This window comes from Petaurus breviceps, unplaced genomic scaffold, assembly GCF_028583685.1.
Source record: "Petaurus breviceps papuanus isolate PSGF00001 unplaced genomic scaffold, PetGlider_PUasm1.0 556, whole genome shotgun sequence".
Taxonomy (NCBI): domain Eukaryota; kingdom Metazoa; phylum Chordata; class Mammalia; order Diprotodontia; family Petauridae; genus Petaurus; species Petaurus breviceps.
In genome coordinates, this window is record NW_027186374.1 from 2239146 (window position 1) to 2250637 (window position 11492).

Below are 11492 nucleotides of genomic sequence, written 5' to 3' on the forward strand. Positions count from 1 at the left end.
TGGAGTGTCATGCTCAATATTTAGGAATACAGATTGAGAAGGACACTGATAGGCAGAGAATGTTCAAACTAGGGCATAGGGACCAAAGTTAATGTAATGAACATTTCTCAGTAAGGTATTACCACAAATAAATTCACAGGCAAAAGAGAGAGAATCCAACTATAGAAACCTATTATGGGAACAGAGATGACCAGGGTTCATCCTCAGAGGAGGATATTGAAGTGAAGACACCCCCAAAGAGTAATGTCAAATGGACAACTTCTCAAAAAGATTTCATAGAAGATTTTTCTAACTCAAAAATTAAATGATAGAAATAGAGGAAAAATTTAAAAAAGAAAATAAGAATAATCCAAGGAAAACACGAAGGTTATGAAAGGAAAGGAGAATTCAGACTCTTAAGGAATAAAATGACATCTTGAAAATTGTAATTGAGCAAAGTGAAGCCAATGCAATTATAAGAGATCAAGAAATGATTAGACAAAATATGAATGAGGAAAACATAGAAGAGAAAATGAAACATCCTATAAGAAAAAACAACAGATTTGGAGAATAGATCAAGAAGAGAAATTTAAAAATAATTAGACTAAATGAAAGTTACAATCAACAAAGAATCTTGATAACAATAATAAAAAAAAAATAATTAAAAAATTGACCTGAAGCATTAGAACAAGGGGAGAAAGTAGAAGTAGAAAAAATCCATCTATCACCACTTAAAAGAGATTCTATGAGGAAAACTAATAGGAATATTATAGTCAAATCCCCAAAACCCAAATCAAGTGGAAAACATTTTTAAAGCATCAATATTAAAGCAATTTGGATATGACAGTGCCACAATTCAAATTACACAATACCTATACAACATATCGAGGAGCAAAAGAACTGGGGCTTTGGCCAAAAATCTCATACCCTAAAAAGTAAAATATTATCCTGGATTTTCAAAAATGGACAATTGATAAACTCTCAGATTTCAAAGACTTTGCTTAAAAATTCCTGAACTTACTAGAAGATTCAACATACAAGAAGCAAGAGAAATATAAGGCATATAACAAAAACTGAATAAAGAGACCCATATGGACAAACTGTTTAATTTATATTTTTCTAAAATGTAAAATGGATGTCTATGATTCTTATCAGTAATTGGGTAGTCTATAAGAAAGACTGGAGTAAAACTGAGAATGATATGAATTTATAAACTACTACCATCTAGGAACAATTTGAAAGAGTAATTATTTGAGGTTCAAAAGGTATGAGGGCTGGTAGTTCTGGTAACCTACTTTCTTTGAAAATGGGTTCAAGAGGGAACAATACATATATATTTAGAAGAGTATAAAAGTCTTCTAAATACAGAAGAAATAAATCGGTAGGGGCATAGGGAGGGGAGGAGAACAAGGGAGGGATCTATATAGGGGAGAGTGAGTGAATAGGTAAAATATAGGTATAGAAGGGTGTTTTGATGTATTAGGAATGGGAGGATAGGGGAGGGAACTTTGGAGGGGGGTAGGCCAATAATAGGAAGGAAAGGTAGTGAGTACAAGTAGAGTAGAGGAGGTAGAAACAATAGGAAACAAGAGATATAATCATACATAAAAAAAAATGTCAGGAGTAGAACAGGTTTGGGAAAGTACATATCTTTTGTTATCTATTTGTAATGGTAATGGAAATCTGAATATCTTCCCTGCCCCTTGGCCCCTTGATAGGCTTAAGTGAATCTGAGGATATTCCCTCATTTAAAAATATACTCTGCCCCCTAATAGGTGGAATGTGGTAATATGTAGCCTGTGGCAGGAGGCTTGTTTTTTCTGGAACTCCCATACCTTGTTACTTTGTGATCAGGCAGTGGGTCAAGAAGGTTGTGCCATTCTCTGACCCAGGAGTAGCCTATATATATGCTAATGTGAGGTTTTGCTTTGGGGCTCACTTTGGGAAGACTTTTGTGATTTAGCCAGATGAGACTCTGGGCAGCTGTTGAGCCCCCCAGCTTTGAAAACCCAGATGTTGGTGCTTCCCTCTTTGGTAATTATCTAGGTATGGATTATAAACATTATAGTTTAGACAACTGGAAGCCCTGTCTTCTGGTCTGTTTCTCTGACTGTATTTTTCCGTATGCTTGTAACTTCTGTTTGTATTCTCTGAAGTTCAGTGTGCTGACTTTTCCTCTGAACTAGGTAAATGATACAAGTTCGATTAAAGTAAAATTGTTAACCCATTTTGAGTTGTTTTCCTTTAGAAAAGCAGATCTAAGAACCTGTGATAGTAGCCATCCTGGGTATGCTAGGGTGCTTGCTGCTACACTATCATGTCTGAATAGGTATATTGCATATGTTGGTAGTTATAGAGAAAAATATCTAAAGTTTATTGTAGCCATTTGGGGCAAGGTTGGGGGTGGGGAAAAAAAAGAACAAAGTACAAACGTGACCAGCAGAGAACAAAAGAAAACTTATAAGGAAGCAAAGATGGAAAATTTTCAACATGAGTATTATTTATCATATAAGCTTTCTTAAAATGCAAAGCTATTTTTATATATTTTGAATCCTCTCATGTTCAGCAATGCAAAACATGCTTCTTTTCTACCTTTTATTTAAGTTCCAATATTTAACTTTATGACATGTTTTTGTTTCTTTTCACTGTTCTGTATTTATATTCTGGTATTTGATTTGAAAATAATTTTTTGAAAAAAAAAAGAGAAAACCTCTCTTCAAATCACTTTCCTCTACACATATGGTCTTAGGAAAGGTTACTTTCCTGACATGGGCATAGTGGAAAATCTTATTCTGAAATTTTCTTTTTATCTTTATTTAATATTCTTCATTTTGCTAAGTTACTTTTGTCATCACCTGAGAAAGTGACACAAGAATTTCCTTTTTTCCTCTAATGACCAGATGTCATGGTGATTGATTGGATGACCAATTGCAGGTTGATTCTCTGAGAAACCAAAGACTTCTCTCTTTAGCACTGACAGCCCTCTCACTTAAGCACCACATTAGGAAAAAAACAAATTGCTACAATAAAATGATAATGTAGGGGAAATAAAAAAGAAAAGCAGAAGGTATGTAGATGTTTATATTTTCATGGGAAAATGGGTGGACTTGGCCATGAATTTCTATGTTCTGCCATTCTGCTCACATTCTTTCCCTATTGGATTCCTTTTATTTGATTCTGATTTTCCCTCCATGTTAACAATGAATGAAACTTAAAGGCTGTAATTCAATCTCCTCCCCCATGTCAAGAATGTGTTAAAAAAGATCTTGCCTGAAGCCTGAGACACAACCCCTCAGTGCCACAGATTCTAAGGTAAAATCATGGAAACTCCACTTTTATCCTCTCCAGAGGTTTCCAGAATGAATAGTAGTGAACTTGGGGAGATCTTAGCTGGCTGGTACACTTTTTTTGTTCCTCTAGAATCTGATAGTGCATTTGGCTTTCACTAGTGAATCATTAGGTAAGGGTAAAGTTGGAAGAAGCGAGTCTAAGTTAGAACCTACCTATTGCATAGTAGCTTAGTGAATATGGGTATTTCAGCATTTAAGCTCTGATATCAGTTCTCCTCATCTAGATGATGAGGATGTGTGTACACATGCACAACCACAGACACACCAACACAAAAACCACAGACACACCCATTCACAAACACATGAACGTGTGTGCATACACACACAACACACACGTATGTAGGGAATGTGTATGTATCCCCCCATCTCATTGGTTTATTTTGAATGAAATGTTTTGTGTCTAAAGTTTCTGTTTGCATGGGTCTGCGTGTGTGCCTGTGAGTATTATATAACCCACATCATCTGACAACTGACATTCTCCTTGGAAAGGAAGTTTGTTTTCATTCAATTTAGTTCCTCATAAAGGAATACCGTCAGTATAAGACTATAGAATATGTGAAACTATTCCACATCACCTCCTGAGGGGCAAAAAAATCATTGTGCAAATGCCACACCCCCTAGTCATCACCATGACAAGCATTTAAATAGTCCTTTCCTAACTGCTGATTTTCAAAACAACTCTAAGGCATTGCGGAATTCTAGGTTGATTATTGGGCTTAGAGTTAGGAAATAGGGGTTCTGTTTCTGTATCAGACACTTACTTGATTATGTGACATTGGGAAAATTGCTTAAACTTTCCAGACCTCAGCTTTCTCATAAAGTAAAGATATTTTAGCAGCTTTAAATCTAATATCCTATGAACTCAATGATATGGATAATATTTTCATTGTTGATTTTGTTCTAGACAATGTGCTATGTTTTTCAGATACTAATATATTGCAGTAAGACAGTTCCTGCCCTCAGGGGCTTCCATCCTAGTAGAAGATGGAAGAAATAAAAGAAAGGATAGAAAAGAAAGATAGAAAAGGTTAGGGGAAGAGATGACAATGATGGTTAGAAGTGGTCTCCAAGTAGTGTCGAGGTTCAATTTGGCGCAAGGAGGACATTTGCCTATGAGAGATTAGCTTCCAGGTTGGGGTTAATGTTGGGGGTTATAAGGATCTAAGGGACCAGTGGGAAGGCATTGAAGATGATGACCTAAGTATGGTTGGCAGGCTTTGGATATAGCCAAAACATGAGGTCAGGATTTTAATACCATTATTTGAAATTAGTTGATGAGGCATCATTATTTGAAATTAGTTGATGAGGCATCTCAGACTCAAAGAAAGTAAGGGATGTATTAATGATCCCACCCCTAGGAAGGGGAAGAGCTAAGATTCAATCCAAAATCTTGTTCACACATCAGAGTTATTTCTGCTACTCACAGTTATCGACGGAAGCCTGGAATCATAGAATTCTGGTTTGATATGTGGAATATCATCATATTCAATAACCTTACTTTATATAATAGGATACTGAAACCCAGAGAGGTTAACTGACATCACCAGAGTCTCACAGGTCAAAAGTAACCATACCAGAATTAAGATTCAGGTGTTCCTAGAGGTCATCAAATATAACCCTCTCGTTTTAGAGATGAGGATACTAAGATTCCAAATTGTTCAATGTCATGACCAAAGTCATAAATGTCAAAGGTTTAACTATAACATTCATATTCAGAAGGTTATGGGTGACTGAAAAAAAGATGATTTTAGCTTTTCAAGTATAACCACAGTTCACTGCCTAAAACGAGTATAGTTACTCAAGCTCACTTCCCCATTCCAGATGAATTTAATTAATCAGGAATTCATCAACTTAATTGAAAAATCAAGAATATTTTAATGGTACAGGTGGGGTCATCACACCTATCAGATTGGCTAACATGTTAAAGGAGGAAAATTATAAATGCTGGAGAAGATGTGGGAAAATTGGAATACTAATGCATTGTTGGTAAAGTTGTGAACTGATCCAACAATTTTGGAGAGCAATTTGGAACTGTGCTCAAAGGGCTATAATAATGTGCATACTTTTTGACCCAATATTGCCACTTCTAGGCCTCTATTCCAAAGAGATCACAAAACAGGAAAATGACAGATATGTCCAAAAATGTTTATATCAACTCTTTTTGTGGTGGCAAAGAATTTGAAATTGAGGACATGCCCATCAACTGTGGAATGTTTGAACAAGTTGCAATATATGAATGTAGTGGGATGCTATTGTGCTATAAGAAAATATTAGTAGGTGGACCTCAGAAAAACCTGGAAAGACTAATATGAATTGATGATGAATGAGGATAATAGAACCAGGAGAACAATGTACACAGTTATAATCACAGTATGCAATGACTAACTTTGATAAACTTGACTTTTCTCAGCAATGCAAGTTTCTAAGGCCACTCCAAAAGGCTCATAATGAAAAATGGTATATACATCCAGAAAAAGAATGGTGGAGTCTGAATGCAGATTGAAGTATAATTTTTGTTCTCTTTCTTTTTTTTTTGTTTTGTTTTGTTTTGTTTCGTCTTTCTCATGGTTCATTCTATTGGTTATAATTCTTTGCAACATGATTAATGTTTAATTATATTTAATGTGAATATATATGTAGTGCCTATCCAAGATTACATGACATCTTGGGGACGGGGGAAAGGAAGACAGGCAGAGAAAGTTCAAAGCTCAAAATCTTGTGTAACTGAAATTTGTAAACTAAAAATAGATATATATTTTTTAAAGTAGATGTGGGTTGTCACTGTCCATATCCACCCCATACATTTAGACCCATTAGTCAAAATATAATAGCACCAGAGATCAGAAGCTGTCAGAAAAATAAAATAAATCTTGGACAAAGTGGCACAAATGTGACTGACCCCTGAAAATATGTTGCTCCTCTTCTCAATTTGACCATAAATAAAAGGAAAGTTGCACACAGGCACAATCACTTCATTATTGTTCACTTCAGAAATACGGAAGGAAGATGGATGACAGACATTGGGTCTGTTTTCCTGTTTGTCCAGTTTATCACTGTTTATCCTGAGTGTTAAGGTATGTACATAAAAATTGTCAGTCCATATATTTTTGTGATGATATGATTTGATCAGAAGGAATGAGCTTGGATTGAAATCTACTATAATTTCAGGCATGACTATTAATGTTATTCTAGGAGACATGATACAGCATTGTCCCTGTGGTCTTTCTTATACTAATATCATTAATAAGTTAATTTATTACATTTATAAAATCACAGAATCTCATAGTTGAAAGAGACCTCAGAGGTAACAAATTCAACCCATATCTGATTAAGAATTGCCTCTAAAATAAACTTGACACATGAACATTTGGTTTTTTCTTGAAGGCCATAAATGAGGGATTCATACCCCTCAAGCAGGCCATGCATTCTTGGGAATTGTCTCTGTAACTTCCATATACTTCTTCTATTTGTTACTTCTATGGTTGAGAAAAATAATTCTAAGCTGAAGTCATAGATAGTATCCTTAGGAAATGTTCATGTCTAGTTCATCAAAATTTTATTAAGTGACTTCTTTCAAAGGCACTGTGCAAACTGACAGACATCAAGGTATACAAATATCTCGATAGACTAGAACACAGTACCAAATCAAAGATAGTGAAATTTATTCAGGAAAAATGGTAAGCAAATACATTCAAAAAAAATCAACTTTATAAATATAACATTGGAAAGGCATAGATAGAGGACAGTTCATCTTTTTTTAATCAGATGTTTATTGAACTGCAAGCTAAAATGAGTTTATATTTCAACATGGTAGCAGGGAACAAAAGAATTCAGTCTTGTACTGCACCAGAATGGGCATGGTATCAAACACTGCAGCGCTATTCAGCCTCATGTTTTCTGCTTGGATCAAAACACGTCAATAATATTGTATTTAGTGTTGCAACACTTAAGGAAGGACATCGAGAAGCTTAAAACTTTTGCAGAAGTTGGCAGGCAGAATAACGAAAGATCTGACTACTATGCCATTTGAGTTTTGAATGAGGAAAATGTGGAGGTTTAGATCAGAGCAAAAAAACCCTTAGAGGAAAGAATGATAAAATACTCCAAATATTTAAAAGTATGACACATGATTGAGGCAATAGACTTTTTCTACTGGGAAGAAGAAAAGTAGAAAAGAAACTAAGAGATATTGTATTTTGGTGGAAAAACACAAGATTTGGATGAGGGAACTTAGGTTTGAACTTTGTCTCTGATATTCACTTCCTTTGTGAACTGGGACTAGTTAGTTGCTTCATCTAGCTTTCCAGGAGTCTCAACAAATTTGGAGGACTTCACCAGATGAACTGCAAAGGTCCCTTCCAACTCTAAATCTATAATCCTATAAATAATCAATATTCCCATTGCTTTCCAATGTAAAAATGCTCTAACATTCACAATGATAAGTGGAGCAGAGAATTAACAAGGGAGAGTATTGTGGAATAACCTAACCAGGGAGGTAAGAGGCACATTGTAGAGGGTTAAAGAGCCAGGCTGAAAAAACCGCTACTAATCCTGCAAAATAGAAAGGGAGTTAGGTATAGTCAATGAACATATACCCAAGAGCTCAGTCTACAAATGACAACATTTGTTCTAATTACTTGGGGCTGGTCCTTAGAGACTGGACATTTATCAAGATAATCTGAGGCAGAGCCAAGATGGCAAGAATAAAGACAGAGATTCACCTGAGCTCTCCCCCAGATCCTTCCAAATACCTGTAAATAATGACTCAAAACAAATCCTAGAGCAGCATAACACCCAAAAAGGAATGAAACAATTTTCTAGCCCAAGACAGCTTAGAAGGTTGGCAGGAAAGGTCTATTGCCACAGGGTGAGAGAGGAGCATAGTTCAAAGAAGGCTGCATCAGTACGCAATGAAGCCCAGCAAACCCAAAGCAGGCCTCAAGGTGACTGAATCACTAGCAACAAAGACAATTTCCACAGATGCTAAAAACAACTTAGAAAATCAGCAAGAAAGGTCTGTTGCACTAGGTTGAGAGTGGAATACGGTGTAGTGCAGGCCACACCAGCACAGCACCAGGCCCAGCAAACCAGGAGCATTAACACTGGTAGTGACTGAATCCAGAGTAGCAGAGACAATGGCAGTTTCCATATCTATTATTGCACAGATGGTAAGAGGCCAAAAGACGGATCCAAAGGGGATTACAGGGGTTTCTTTGCTAGCACTGAGGCAGGACTCTTGTTTTGCCCATACTCAATTCTAGGTCACAGTCCTGGGTGGCAGACGCAGGGCAAGGAAGAACACCAGTACACCAGAGCCTGCTGTCATAGCAGAGCAGGGACACTCCTCAAAGTGGTGGGAAGAATGTCTATGGTTGCTCTCATACCAAAGCACAGGCCAGGAGAGTAATAAACAACTTTCCTTAGATCATACTGCCTTGCAAAAACTGAAAACTTGCAGTTCCCTATAAGTATTCTGAAAATAGCTACATAAAATCCCTGAAGCTTGGGACAGTGCTCCCTCCACCCTGGAAGTAGAGCCCTACATTATCAAAGTGGTAAAAATCAAGTAATAAAATGTAGAAATGAACAAACAATGGAAAAATTTCTGATCATAGAAATTTAATATCGTCACAAGGAAGATCAAAACATGAACTAAGAGGAAGATAACAAAGTCAAATTTCTTATATCCAAAGCCTCCAGGAAAAATACGAATTGGTATCAGGCCATGGAAGAACTAAAAAAGGATTTTTAAAGTCATATAAATGAGGTAGAGAAAAATTGGGAAGAAAAATAAGAGTGACACAAGAAAAATTACAAAAAAGTGCATTACTAGCTTGTCAATGAGGACACAAGAAAACTGAAGAAAATAAGACCTTAAAACAACATACTAGGTCAAAGAGTAAGAGAAGTACAAAAAGCCATTGAGGGGAGAATTTTAGAAAGCAGAATCGGCAAAATGGAAAAAGAGGCACAAAAAATTCGCTGAAGAAAAAAAGAACTCCTTAAAAAGTAGATTTGACTTAATTAAAAAGGAAGTATAAAAACCCACTGAAGAAAATACTTGCTTAAAAATTGGAATTGAGGAAATGGAATCTAATGACTTTATAAGAATTCTATACACAATAAGAGAATACCAAAAGATTGAAAAATATAGGAGACATAGGAAAAATAAAAACAACTGACCTAGAAAACAGATGCAGGAGAGATAATTAAAAAATTACTAGACTACTTGAAAGCCATAATAAAAAAGAGCCTAGACATCATCTTTCAAGACATTAAAAAGTAAAACTGCCCTAATATTTTAGAAGGGTAAAATGGAAATCAAAAGAATCCACCAATCACCTCCTGAAAGAGATGAAAACTCTAAAGATTATTACAGTCAAATTCCAGAGCTCCCAGTTCAAGGAGAAAATAATGTAAGTAGCCAAAAATAAATAATTCAGGTATCATTGAGCCACAGTAAGTATACCACAAGATTTAGCAGCTTCTACATTAAAGGACCATAGGGTTTGGAATATGATATTTGGGAGGGCAAACGCTCTAGGATCATAACCATCAGTCAGCTACTCAGTAAAACTGAATATAATCCTTTAGGGAAAAAATGGTCTTCAATGAAATAGAGAACTTTTAAGCATTTTTGAGGAAAAGACCAGAGCTGAATATAAAATTTGACTTTCAAATACAAGACTCAAGAGAAGCATAAAAAGGGAAACAGGAGCTGTGATCTCTTCCACCCAGGATGCACCTGCCTCCTGCCATCTCCAGGTGTGGCACCACCTCCTTTCTCTCTTAAGTGTTTAAACTGAACACTTCAAAGTTATCCATGGATGATGATATCGCTGCTCTCATTGACAATGGCTCTGGAATGTGAAAAATTGGCTTTCCCAGAGATGATGCCCCTCAGACTGTCTTCCCTTCCATTGTTGGGTCTCCAAGACATCAGGGTGTTATAGTGAGTATGGGCCAGAAAGACTGATGTGGGAGATAAGGCCCAGAGCAAAAGAGATATACTAACCCTGAAGTAACCCCACTGAATATGGTATTCTCACCAACTGGGATTACATGGAGAAGATCTGGCATCATACTTTCTACAATGAGCTCTGTGTGGCCCCTGAAGAGCACCCTGTGCTACTCGCTGAAGTCCCCCTGAATCCCCAAGCCAAAAGAGAAAAGATGATCTCGATTATGTTTGAGACCTTCAACACCCCAGCCATGTACATTGCCGTCCAGGTTGTGCTGCCCCTGTATGTCTTTGGTTGTACACTGGTATTGTGATGGACTCTGGTGATGGTGGGACCCACACTGTGCCCATCTATGAAGGTTATTCCCTTCCCCATGCCATCCTTTGTCTGGATCTGACTGGTTGTGATCTAATGGACTACCTCATGAAGATCATGACTGAAAGAGGGTACAGTTTTGCTACCATAGCTGAGAGGGAAGCTGTGTGTGGCATCAGGGAAAAACTGTGATATGTCACCCTAGACTTTGAGCAGGAAATAACCACTGCTGCATCTAACTCCTCTCTGGAAAAGAACTATGAGCTCTTTGATGGTCAGGTTATCACTATTGGCAATCAGAGGTCCTGATACCCAGAAGCTCTCTTCAAACCATCATTCTTAGGTATGGAATACTGTGGAACTGATGAAAGTATCTTAAACTCAATCATTAAGTTTGATGTTGACATTTGTAAGGATTGGTATGGCAAGACTTTCTTTTCAGGTGGTACAACCATATACCCAGGCACTGCTGACAAGATGAAGGAGATTACAGCTTTAGGTCCCAGCAATGAAAATGAAGATCACTGGCCCCCTGAGCACAAATGCTCTGGATTAGAGGCTCCATCCTGGCATCTCCTTCCACCTGCCAGCGTATGTGCATCAGCAAGCAGGAATATGATGAATCTGGGCCCTCCCTTGTCCACTGCAAATGGTTCTAAGGGGACTTTTTTTCTTTTTTCTTCTTTTTTTTGTCAAAGGGTATGATATGATAATTGTCTAAAAAAGAGATGAAACCGGCATGGCTTTTAGTGTGTGTGCCTGACTCAGGATTTGAAAACTGGAACAGTGAAAGTGATGAACAGTCTAAGTACTTTGGAGGCAAGCATCCACAGAGTTCTATATTGTGTCTTCAGGGTTCCGATTTTATGGTTTTTTTTTTCTTAAT

The 11492-nt window shown here is 36.9% G+C and overlaps 1 pseudogene; it reads left to right on the plus strand.

The window, feature by feature from the left end:
• The first annotated feature begins 8239 nt into the window (after nucleotides 1-8239).
• Nucleotides 8240-11265, plus strand: LOC138172966 (actin, cytoplasmic 1-like; annotated as a pseudogene).
• Nucleotides 11266-11492: the final 227 nt, after the last annotated feature.